Consider the following 13,644-nt stretch of genomic DNA (forward strand, 5'->3'; position numbering starts at 1 on the left):
TCCACCAATTCCAACGGGCCGCGCCCAGTTCGCGAGTGTTGATTGGCTGCAGAAGGTGCCCTTCACAGTCACAGCTGTAGGAGCACGCGGAGGGCGGGGCTCCCTTTGTGTCTGCGCAGAAGGCGGTGGCGCGGAGATCCGGCGCCAGGGCCTGAGCCCTCGGGTGTGGGTGTTCGCGGCGGACAAGGCGAGGCGGCCGACGAGGGAGGGTCCGACGGGGCGGGCGCAGAGTCCATCTTGTGCAGGGTAGCGACCCCACATCAAAATCGCCGCTATTTCCCAATCAGGTCAGATCAGGCAGAGCTGGGCGTTAATTTGTAACGAAGTCGTTCCGCTGCGAGGGTCGAGGTGGACTGTTAGTGTGAGAGGAGATGTAAACGAGCCTCGTGGACGGTAAAAGACGCAGTTACCTCGTGTAGCCTCGACAAAACAAGTGTGTTGCCCAGAACAGTGCTCTGTAATTTCCCGACCCATCCCCAGAACTGCCCCATTCTCACAGGATAAACAAACCCAGGGAAATTGTTCTATAAAAGCAAAAACGTCCTTATGTGCGCAGGACATATGTCGCTCTGAAGTTATCCGCTGTTGACCCTGACTAGGCGAGTACTTGTATTAGTGTCTCCTGTCTATTCTCAACAGTATATTGTTTAAGGTAAATCCTAAATAATTGATTGCTCTTGGAATAGAGTCTGGAACAGTACCTCCCCAGCTGGGCACCGATAGGAAGATTTACAAATGTTCTATTTTAAAAAGGCGGGGGAGAGAATTCCAGCATATTAAAAAGTCGTCTGATATTTATTAAGGTCTTTTTCGGCAATGGTATTTAATTCCAAAAAGAACTACACAATAGGTTACACATGTACGTCATCCTCCCAGAAACTAAGCACAGTTCTTCCACACTAGTTGCTGATGAATGTTAGCTTCCTGTCCCCCTGCTTACCTCTTCCATAGGAATGCAAGGCCATGGAAGACATTTTTCCAAACATTCCAAATATAGTCTTTAGCCTTTTCATATGATGGAATACATTGATTTTCAAATACTGCACTAGCTTTGCCTCTCTGAAATAAACCCCACTTGCTTACGATGTATACTTTTTTTATTTGCTTTTTTAAAAAACTGAAGTATAGTTAATATACAATGTTGTGTTAGTTTCTGATGTACAGCAAAGTGATTCAGTTATACATACATATGTATGTTTTTTCATATTCTTTTCTGTTATAGTGTATTACAAGATATTGAATATAGTTCCCTGTGTTATACAGGACTTTGTTGTTTATCTATTATATATATATATAGTTTGTATCTGCTAATCCCAAACTCCTAATTTATCCCACCCCCTTTCCCCTTTGGTAACCATAAATTTGTTTTCTATGTCTGTGAGTCTGCTTCTGTTTTGTAAATATGTTCATTTGTATCATATTTTAGAGTCCATATATAGATGATATCATATGATATTTGTCTTTCTCTGACTTCATTTAGTATGTTAATCTCTAGGTCCATCCATATTGCTGTGTCATAATTTCATTCTATTTTACAGCTGAGTAGTATTCCATTGTACATATGTGTGAGTATATATATATACACATATACCACATCTTCTTTATTCATTCATCTGTCAATGGACATTTAGGTTGATTCCATGTCTTGGCTATTGTAAACAGTGCTGCTTATGAATATTGATTGGGGTGTATGTCTCTTTTTGAATTAGAGTTTTCTCTGGATATATGCCCAGCAGGACTACAAGATCATATGGTAACTCTAGTTTTTTTAAGGAACCTCCATACTGTTCTCCATAATGGCTGCATCAATTTACATTCCCATGGTGTAGGAGGGTTCCATTTTCTCCACACGCTCTCCAGCATTTATTTGTAGACTTATTTGTATTGTTTCTGACCTGTGTGAGGTGATAGCTCATTGTAGTTTTGATTTGCATTTCTCTAATAATTAGAAATGTTAAGCATCTTTTCATGTGCTTATTATCCATCTCTATGTTGCAGAAATATCTATTTAGGTCTTCTGCCCATTTTTTGATTGGGTTGTTTGCTTTTTTGTTATTGAGTTGTATGAGCTGTTTGTATACTTTGGAAATTAATCCCTTGCTGGTCACATTGTTTGCAAATATTTTCTCCCATTCTGTGGGTTGTCTTTTCATTTTATTTATGGTTTCCTTTGCTATGCAAAAGTTTATAAGTTTGATTAGGTCCCATTTGTTTATTTTTGCTTTTATTTCTGTTGCCTTGGGAGACTAACCTAAGAAAATATTGCTACAATTTATGTCAGAGAATGTTTTGCCTATGCTCCCTTCTAGGAGGTTTATAATGTCATGGTTTATATTCAAGTCTTTAAGCCATTTTGAGTGCACTTTTGTGTATGGTGTGAGGGAGTATTCTAACTGCATTGCTTTACATGCGGCTGTCCAGCTTTCCCAACACCACCTGCTGAAAAGATATGTAATTCTTTTTATGTATTGCTGAATTATATTTTGTTAAGAGATTTTCTATCCATATTTATGAGAGATATTGGTGTGTAGTTTTCATTTTATGCATTGTATTTGTCTGGCTTGGCTATCAGAGTAATACTGGCTTCATAGAATGAGTTGTGAAGTATTCCCTTTTCCTCTATTTTTCTGGAAGAGAACGTGTAGAATTGGTGTTACTCTTCTTTAAAAACTTGATAGAATTCTCCAGTGAAATCATATGGGCTGGCAGATGTATTTTTCAGGAAGTTTTAAACTATGAGTTTAATTTCCATAACAGTTATAAGACTATTCAGATCTGTTTCATACTGGGTGAATTGTGGTAGTCTGTACTTTTCGAGGAATTGGTCCACTTCATCTTAATTGTCAAATCTATGTATAGAGTTGTTCATAGTTGTCCCTTATTATCTTTTGATGTCTGCAACGTCTGCAGTGATATCCTCTGTTTAATTCCTGGTAGTAGTAATTTGACCACTCTTCTGGTTGTTATTGTTGTCAGCCTTGCTAGAGGTTTGTCAGTTTTATTGATTTTTTCAAAGAGCTAGCTTTCTGTCTCTGATTTTCTCTATTGTTTTTCCTTTTTTTTTTTTTAAATATCACTGATTTCTGCTCTTTATTGAGTCCTTCTTTCTGCTTGCTTTGGGTTTCTTTCTTTTTTTTTTTTTTTCCCTAGTCTCTTGGGGTGAGAGTTTAGATTATTGAATTGAGACTTTTCCTCTTTCCAAATGCATGCATTTAGTGTTATAACTTTCTTAAATGCTTTAAAAATAGTAAACCAGGGACTTCCCTGGTGGTCCAGTGGTAAAGAATCCGCCTTCCAATGCAGGGGATGCAGGTTCAATCCCTGGTCGGGGAACTAAGATCCCATAGGCCACGGGGCAACTAAGCCCTTGCGCCACAACTAGAGAGAGAAAAACCCACATGCCACAACTAGAGAGAAGCCCTAGTGCCACAATAAAAGATCCTGCATGCCTCAATGAAAATCCCGCGTGCCGCAACTAAGGGCCAACGTAGCCAAATAAATAAATATTAAAAAAAAAAAAGTAAACCAGATTATGTATACTATTTTCCTAACAGTTCCCAGGTCTGCTGAACCTCCCCGTGACTCTGGCAGAGCAATGAGTCTCTTGAGTGCATGGCTACCTCTATAATCCAATGTCAAGACTGATTCAGATTTCAGTCCCAGTTCCAAATAACTCCATAAGTGGTTAAAACAAAACTTTGGTGCCAGTGACCTGGTACTATCCCTGGATTAGTAACTTATCAAATGCATGACTATGACCTAATCAGTTAACTCATCTAAGCCACTGCTTATAAAATGCTTAGCACAGGGTCTGGCACATAGAAACAATCAATAGATTTTAGCAAGTGCTATTATCAATCAAGACTTCCTTATTCTAAAACACAGGTATAAGGAAACATCCTACGTGGAAGGTGCTCCAAGGTGAAGTAAATTTAGGCAAATTTAGAAACAAACAAACCTGAGAAATTAAAGGAACATAAGAATTTATAAACTCTTCCTGACCTCCCCTCCAGCAAAGAAATTTTAATAAACATTTAGAAAACCAACTCTACTCCTAAAGTTCCTCAGGTAAAATATACTGTAGAAAGCACTCAGTCTTTTACCATAAAGCACAAATAAGCAAACGTTATTACATTTTTTATTCCTTTTCTAATTCTTTCTGCCACTAATACACAAGAAACACTTCATCAGCTCTTTCCTTCCCATTGACAAATCATTATATTTGCCATAACCATAGAGAGCAGGTTCCCTCTTAACAAATGGGCACTCTTAAAAGATGGACTCCAAATTATCTACATGGATAATTTGTATTAAATCCATGTCTTTTAAATATGTTAGCATAGGTTAACTTTTCCCTTCTAAAAATATCTGTATCTCTAGTATGTATACCCTATTTAGTTGATTTCCAAACAATTCCCCATCTATTAGCAATAAGATCCAAAATTTTCTAAATTTTTTAAATTTTCATTCATCTTAAATAAAGCATTTATGTCTTGAAGTTTTTTTAATCCATGCATATTTATAACACACCAGAATGTCAGTTGATAATCTCTAATCAGTTGAATAGCAAAGGCAGAAATGAGCAGAAAATAATAGATACCTGATCACAAAGTCAATACAAAGGTCTTAAGTTCATTGCTGAGGTAAGGCAACTTTCCTCAGTAACTTCAGACAAAGACAAGTTAATTATATGTAGGACATCTTACTGTAAATACGTTCTTAGGCACATTTTCCTTGTATGTCCATCTTTAAGTAGGAGCAGGTAAATAAAAAGATTAGATGTCTGATTGTACATGGTTGCAATATTAAACTTCTTTTTAAAAATCTTTTTGTCTCCAGCACAAGTAAACAGAACAAGAGTAAAATGGTATAGATAAGGAAAGTTCCAGATATTCTGTTTAACTCTGTAAAGCCTTCGGGGTTCTAGACAGTTCTATGAAATACAGCTGATAGTGTTATCATCATCAGGTCACCCAAGCCAGAAGCTTGGAATCACGCAGGTCAGTCTCTCCTCTTTATCCCTGCTACGGCTGCCCCAGGTTTGCCTTTCATGCTTACCCGCCTATCTGCTTACCATAACCTCCTAACAGGCTTTTTGCCTCGAGTCTTGAACTCCTCAGACCCATCCTCCATGAGTAATGGATCCATAATTAAAATCTGATCATATCATTATTTGCCTAAGACATTCCAATGTTTCCCAATAACTAAAGTTCAAATTCCTTACCAGAACATCCAAGGTCATTCAAAATCTGTCTCTCTCTCTAGCTTCATCCTTTGTCATTTCCCTCTCAAGCGTTATAGCCTAGCAACAGTGAGCTATTTTTAGATCTCCAACACATTGCATTCTTTCCTCACTTCCATACCCTTGCTCAAGCCCTGTCCTTTGCCTCTTACCTTAAGTTTACCTCTTACTCTCCTTACCTCCTTTCTCCTACTTCCTTTATCCTGGCCAAGGACTCAGGATCCTTTTTGACTCAGCTTAGGAGTCAACTGTGGAGGAAGCATGAGCTGACCACGCCCTTCCCCTCCAAGTAGCACCCTCTCTGCTCCTTTATTCCCCAATCATGGCTATCATGCACTCACTACATCATCAGTCAACATGTCTGTCTTTCTCACTGGACCAAGAGTTCCTAAAGGACAGGAATGGTTAGTCACATCTGTATCTTCAGAACCTAGCACAGTGCCTGGCACTCAGCACGTGCTCCATAAATGTTTTTGAATGAATAAGGGTATAAATGTGATATAGGAGGTGGCATGTGAGTACTTGGAAAAATCATAATTACACTATAATCATACTGAGAAATGTGGATTCATTTATCTGACACTAGCAAGAGTATGAGCCAAGTTTTTAACTTTTCCCAGGACACCTACTGAAATGGGGGTGGGGTGGGTAATCATCAGTTAGATCCATTATACCTGTAACTTGCCCTTGCTGACCAAGCTTGCTTTAACTGTCTTTACAAAAACTTGCATGTACTCCAAGTGTCACACAGCCCAAATAATGAGAGATGTTTGCCCAAGTTGTTTATTGGGAACTTGGAGTCAGCTGTGTCCACTTCAAGCTCCAGACAGTTAAGACTGGTTAAGATGGCAAAAATGTCTCATGTCAGAAGGCCAAAAACTCCACCCTCAGAACATGCTAATGCCACCATTTTCTGAGCACGTGTCCCAAGAAGCCTGTAGCTTAGCTGCACAACAATGATTACCTCACCTTTTTCTTGTCTCTAATTACCCTTCCTCACACTCCCCGTGCTCCTGACACCCCAGCTTTATTCCATAAATATCCCAAGTCCCTTGCCTTTGGGGAAGTGGATTTGAGATTTGTTCTCCCATCTCCTCACTTGGTGGCCTCGAGAATAAACCCTTTGTCTGCTGCAAACCTCAGGGTCTCAGCGTTTGGCTTGCATGTCAGACAAACAAACCTGGCTCGGTAACACTACAAAAAGTAAAACTGTTTTATTTCTTCCCCAGTTTAGGAAAGTGGGGAAAAGAAGCTAAATGCAGCTGCAGCAGCAGCAGCATGAAAATAGTTTAAAATGAATGAGCGTGTGGACCTAACACCAGTCCAAGGTGCTCAATGCAGCCACGTAAGTGTACAAGTAACATGAATGATGGAGAGGGCAGCGGAGTTCTCGAAAGCTGGGAGTCCCATATCAGAAACACAGCTACCTACCTAAATAAAAATACCATCTAGGACCTCTAAGGCTGACGCTAGAAGGAAGTAAAAGTTTCTTCTTTCTAGGTATGCAACTGCATCCCTCCAGATCCTTCCTTCCCTGATTCTCTCACTGATTACTGATACCACTCCCCACCGCCTACCACTACGCTACTGTCCTTGACACTCTGGCACAAGTGTGGATAAAGAGCCCTTTCCTTGCCTTCTTACAGCAGAGCCAGAATATTCAAATGAACTTTGCTAAAGGATAACCTAAAAGAATTTTCCACTATGAGAGCCTGACATAGTTCATTCACCTTTAATAAGTGAAGCAGTGATGCCAATTCAAAACGTCTGTCTGACTGTCAAATCTCAGGTGACTGTGAGGCGCACACCCGTGAGGACGCTTTGTAGGGACCCTTCCTTCTAAGTCCCAGTCGCCGTCTGTATGTTTGAGGGCAGATAATTATACTCTACCCGTAAGTACAATCTCAGACATCCCAGCTCTTCGAACTCCAGTCCGAGGTGCATGCTGAACCCAGCCGCAACGCCCATCTAGGTCTCGTCATCTTAGTTCCAGTTTCCAGTCTAAAGACCTGACTCTTCCCCAGGTAGTTCTTGTAAGAAATGACCTTCATTTTCATGTGGTACTTGGCTACCCACAAAGTATGGTCTGATCTTTGCATGTCCTAACGGTTTAAACATGATTTAACACAATGCAAGAATCTTAATCTTTATAAAAGATACATACAGGTAACTAGTGGGTGGAATCCTTAAGAGCATTCCTTCCCATCTTGAATGCCTGTGAGTGAGATAAAGGGAAACTTAAGTAACTCATATACTTGGAAAATTGAATAAGCTTGCCCACAAGCTTGTCATCAAAATGTATCCTGTGAGGAAAATTTTTCCCTGGATGAAAATTCTTGCTGGCCCTATAACATTCTGTGTTTTTTTATTAATTAAAAATTATGATGTAATGTTTTATACATATAAATGGATGTGCATATATATTTTGAAGCATAGTACCATAAATGAACACCAATGAACCCTTCACTTGACTTGGGGACAGTGGGCTCCTCCCATATCCCATTCTTCTGCCTCCCCAAAATCATTATTATCCTGAATTGTGTTCATGATGTCCTTGCCTATTAAAAAAATTAGTTTTGCACATATGGATATATCAACAAACAATTTATTCAGCTTTCCTGGAGAACTATTGCGCTTTATAAAAATAGGATTATACTGTATGTAGTCTTCTGGAACTTTCTTCTCCATTCAAAATTACGTTTCAAAAATTCATCCATATTGAATAGAAGGAAATACAAAACAAAAGAACAAGAATGGTCTTAGCAGCATTCTTTATAATAATTCTAAACTGGAAGCACTCAAATTGTCCTTCAACCTCAGGAAGGATAAATATATACACACAATGGAACCCTATCCAGCAATGAAAATGAATACAATACTGCTGCCCTCAACAATATGGATGAATCTTATGAATATAATATTTACAAAAGAAGCTATACACAACAGAGTTTGTGTTGTATGAGTCCATTAACTTTTCAAAGCAAGCAAAATTTTAATGTACGGTGTTAGCAGTTGGGACAGTAGTTACCTTAGAGGAAGTGGGTAAGTGGCTGGGAGAGGGCATGAGGAGTACTTCCTGGATACAGGTAATGTGCTATCTTTAGATCTGGGTGGTAGGTATATAAGGGTGGTCATTTTCGAAAAAAATTCGAAAAACTGTCTAAGTGTTTACAGTAAGTCCCCTACATACAAACCTTCAAGTTGCGAACTTTCAAAGATGCGAACGTGCATTCACGTGTCCAGTCACGTAAGTTAGTTCACGTGTCTGGCATACATTTTCACGTGTGTGCATCCTCTACAAGTGGTTGTGCTTTTGTGTACTTTACTGTACGGTACTGCTGCTGTGCAACACAAGGAGCTTACTAATGAAGACCCGATGGAATTGGAGGCTCAGAGAAAGGACGAAGAGAGACAAGAGGAAGAAGAAGTAACTGAAGAACCCAAGAGATTCACCACGCAGGAAAAGGCAAGGGGATTTTCTTTATCTGAGGAGGCAATGTTAGCTTTTGAGGCACAGGACCCAAACGTAGAATGGTAAACGGAGGTTCCAACAGCCATTCAGAATGCAATCCAGTATTACTGTCACCTATGGCGAGAAAAAAAGAGCTACTACGCAGACATCACTGGATCATTTTCCAAGAGGGTAGACAGAATTAAATCCAGCAAGGAACCAGAACCTGTGCCATCAACGTCGGGCGTGAGTGAAATGGCAGCTTGCCCTCCGTCTCCTATTGCTGACAATCCTTCAGCTCTACCATCTCCCACCTCCTCTCCCTCCTCCAGTCAGTAACTTCTTGTCTGTTCACTCGATGCCAGCCCCTGGATGCCAGCTGCTGTCCTATACTACTGTACTTTTCAAGGTACTGTACTGTAAGATTTTAAATGTTTTCTTTATTTTTTGTTTTATGTATTATTTGTGTGAAAAGTATTATAAACCTCTTACAGTACAGTACTATATAGCCAACTGTGTTAGTCGGGTACGTAGGCTAACTCTGTTGGACTTACAAACAAATTGGACTTACAAACATGCTCGTGGAACAGAACTTGTTCCTATGTAGAGGATCTGCTGTACTTATGTTCACGTTTTAATTTTGAAAGTTTTATCCATATTGTTGCATATAAATGTAGTTCATTTTTTTCTTTGCTGTATAATATCCAATTTTGTAAATATAATTCAATTTATCTATCTGTTCCCCTGTCCCTGAACATTTGGGATTTTGTTTGTTTTTGCATTTACTTATTTTATTCAACAAACAATGCTGCTACAAACATATTTCTTGGTGCACATATGTAAGAGTCTCTTAAGGGGAAGTGTATATAAGGAATTTCTAAGTCTAAGGGTATGTTAATATTCAACTTCAGAAGATTACATCACATTGTTTTCAAATTTACATTCCTACATTCCAACAGTGTATGGAGATCTTATTCTGCATCCTTACTAACCCTTAAAATTTTGCCAATACTATGGTATTTCGTTGTGGTCTTATTTAGATTTAATAATTAATGAGGTTGAATATCTTTTCATAGGCTTATAAGCCATCCTTTTTCTTCCTTCTGCAAAATACCTGTTCTTGACCTTAGTGCTTTTTTCTATGACTGACTGTCTTACTCTAATTGATTTGTGAGAGTTCTTTATATAATCTGGAAACTAATCACTTGTGGGTTACTTTTATGAAAATATCTTCTCCCAACTTGTGGCCTGTCTCTTCACTTTATTTTACTTTTGAAAAACAAAAGTGTTTAAAAGCTTTTTATTATAGAAAAGTTCAAACACACCACAAAAGTGGAGAAGATAGTAAAATACATAAAAGCACAGATAATAATAGGAACCTTCACTCATTTTCAACAATTATCAAAACATGGCCAATTCTGTTACCTCTTTGTCACCACCCTCATCTCCCATGGGATCATTCTAAAGCAAATCCCAGATATGTCATTTCATCCATAAATACTTCTATACGTCTGTGAAATAAGGATCTTATAAGTATTATCTTTAGATGTTATTTTGCCATCTAGAAAATAATTCCTTAGTACAATTAAATATACAGAGTATGCAAATTTCTGACTTTAATAAATAGTTTTTATAGTTTATTTAAATCAAGATCCAAATAAAAGCCATACATTTTCACAATACACACGGCTTATCAAGCCTAACACTGTCTGACCCGCTTTAACCTCCCGGCCTCGCGTCCCTACCTCTCCTTCCAGCTCCACTGCAGCCAGCTGGTCACCCTCCCACCTGCCTCAGGCGTTCTGCTTGTACTCGCTATTCCCTCCCTTACAACGTCCTCCCCCGACCTGTGTGTGGCCGCCCACTCCCACCTCCCTTCTGTCTTACATGTCACCTTCTCCATGAGGCCTCGCGACCTCCGAAAGGGCCTCTCCCGGCACTCCGTCTCCCTGTCCCAGCACACCTATCACCATCTTCCAGACCGACATTTTACGCACTTATAGTATTAATCTATCCCCCAACCCTCAAGTAAAATGTAAGCTCCAGGAAGGCAGGGAACGCTCTTAGTTCAATGCTCCATCAGTGACTCCTACAAAAGCTCCGGGCACACAGCAGGCGCTTAATAAATACCTAGGAACTAGCCCTTGCGCCCGGCTTCCGCTCCACGCCACGCCACGCTGCAGGGCCCCCCACTCAGGAAGTTCCACCGCCGGACATTCAGCGGATCCAAGGGCCGCCCTGCGCGTGAGGCCGAACAGCCCGTCAGTGCGGCGAGCGCGGGGCTCGGCACCTGTGGCTCCCCAGCGGCCATACCGCGCAGATGCATCCTACCTCTCTCTGCAAGACAGCAAGGGCCTCGAGACGGGCCACACCAGCGCCAACGCCGGCTCCTCTCTCGGGGAACCACGAGCGTCGGCAGAACAGCGCAGGCAGTCAAAAGCTTTGGCGGGAAAAAGTGCGGCGCGCGGGGCATTCTGGGAACGCTCGGGGTTACGCTTGGGGGCGCGGGGCATTCTGGGAGCGGTACCTCAGAGACGCCGGGAGGACGCTGAGGAGCGCGGGCCCCCGGCCCGGGAGACTGAGGTGAGGAGGCCTTACCCGGGAGACCAGCCTCTTGTCTGAGCCAGAGACTGAGAGGGCAAGCGGGGGAGGTCGCTGCAGGCCGGGCCGCCTCACCGCGAAGCTAGTGCGTTCACGTCAGGGGGCGACGGCTCTGAGGGCGTTGCTTTGACAGGACGCGCGTGATGAAGAGCTAGTTCTAGCTTGTGAAAAGGGAAAAGGAAAGGAACAAAGAGTCGTTCTTTCACGAAGGCCCACAGGTTCCAATAGTAGGGCATCTTATTTAATCGGTAACTTATAGAACCGCCTTTTAAATAAGGTGCTTAAGCTAAATAAAGACCTTGGAGATGTTTCCACCAGTTCCATGCTGTGTGTTAAGAAGATGGGGCCCGGCGGGGCGGGGCTGGGGGAGCTGGCCTGTTGACCTTGGAAGCCATCGGTGGGCCAGCAGGAATCCGACCTGCAGGCAGGCTTTTTCCCACCGAGGGCCCCAACAGAGGGAGAAACTGCAGCTCCAGAGGGGCCGAAAGTTGCTTAGACCTCACCGCCCGGGCGTGCACAGCGAGTTTGGTTCTCCTGGGGTTTTTGAGTCATCACATGGAGAATCTTGTAGGTACCTGTTCCTTACTGGTAACACTTCACCAGGGCAGAAATGTGGTCAGAATTTTATTTTGGAGTCAGCAAGTTTTCCATTTGTCAGCTTGGACGTGAAAGATGCTAGTCTCCGATCAGCATGTTAATTAACAGTTTATCCATATATGTTATATATAGTGTATCCGAGTTCCGAGCCTTAACATTACAGTTCGTATACAATCTAGGGAAAAAACCCAAACTTTTAATTTGTAAGTTTTGCCAATTATGAACTGAAAAAAAATTGTTTTAATGTAGTTCTAAATAGTAAAGTTAAATAAATTCTCCCCTGTTCCTGAACAGGTTGGTGTTGTTTACATACAGTTTTCCGAGCACTCTTGGAAGATTGACAAGAGAAGGGGAGGACCACTCGCAGGAATTTCTTGGTGACTTTGCTGGAAGATATTTAAAGGAAAAGTGAGGCAGAAAGTACTTTTAGTGGGAAATGTGTTTTAGAAATGGAAGTAACAAATCTCTAACTTTCGCCCATGTCTTTGACCTATTTCCATTCAAATATGCACAGTTGTACCTCTGGGCCCAAGCCATAATCAGTTCTTTGTTTTATATTTGACTTTATATATTATTGATGCCCTTTACCAAAACGCTTCAGAGGAAGTGAATTTTAGCAGAATTGTGAAGTAGATTGTGTTGGCCTTGGAACTTTGTACTTCATTTTTATTTTATTTATTTATATTTTTGGCTGCACTGGGTCTTCGTTGCTGCGCGCGGGCTTTCTCCAGTTGCGGCGAGCAGGGGCTACTCTTTGTTGTGGTGCGTGGGCTTCTCATTGCGGTGGCTTCTCTTGTTGCGGAGCATGGGCTCTAGGCATGTGGGTTCAGTAGCTGTGGCTCGTGGGCTCCAGAGCGCAGGCTCAGTAGTTGTGACGCACGGGCTTAGTTGCTCCACGGCATGTGGGATCTTCCCGGACCAGGGCTCGAACCCGTGTCCCCTGCATTGGCAGGCGGATTCTTAACCACTGTGCCACCAGGGAAGCCCTGTACTTCATTTTTTAAAAAAAATTTCACAACAGTAAGCATTTACATAGGAGAGTAGAAAAGCAGAGAGAAGGAAGGACTGTTTCTATTTTTAATCTCAGAAATCATCTTGATTAGGTATTTAATACCTTGTGTGACTTTGTTTGTGTTAATCATTTCCAAGAGTACTTCCACTTTTAAAAGAATCTAAGTGATCTTTAATGATGAAAATTTCAAGCACTGTGGTACTTGAGTGAGAAAGATGTGTGGAGAGCAGAAGGGTATTGCCACTATTCCTCGAATGGCACCACAGAGACATTTGGCTACTGAGATCAGAACTAAGGCTGGTCACACTCCAGGTTCCAAGACTGACATGTTACTACTTTTCTTCTTAAAGAGAGAAAATATGTAGGTGTTTAAAGGTTTGAAGTACTAGAATACCAGTTACCTTCCCTGGATGTATTTGTGTGCCCTAGAGAAATTGAGCTTAAATTATATGCTTTATTTTTACATTGTAGTTTTCTTTTCTGTCGTACATAAGATAGACTCCAAAGGTATGCTCTGTGAATTATCAACTGTAAAATGTGTCCCACATAGACGTTTGAAAGCCAGATAATTAGTGGAAAAGGAAACTAGATAAAAGTTTAGAGATCTCAGTAAACATTTTCTTTCGTGTAAAATAATGAAAATATAGTCTTCAACTTTGAAGTGCTTTAAAGAGGTAACCTAAAACAGCAGAAGACTTTGGTATACATTTTTATTTTTAAAAAATTATTCTTGTCATAGGA

Source organism: Delphinapterus leucas, chromosome 14 (genome assembly GCF_059928025.1).
Source record: "Delphinapterus leucas isolate spDelLeu-1000000601 "Yukka" chromosome 14, BTC_Dleu_Yukka2, whole genome shotgun sequence".
In the NCBI taxonomy this organism is placed as follows: Eukaryota; Metazoa; Chordata; class Mammalia; order Artiodactyla; family Monodontidae; genus Delphinapterus; species Delphinapterus leucas.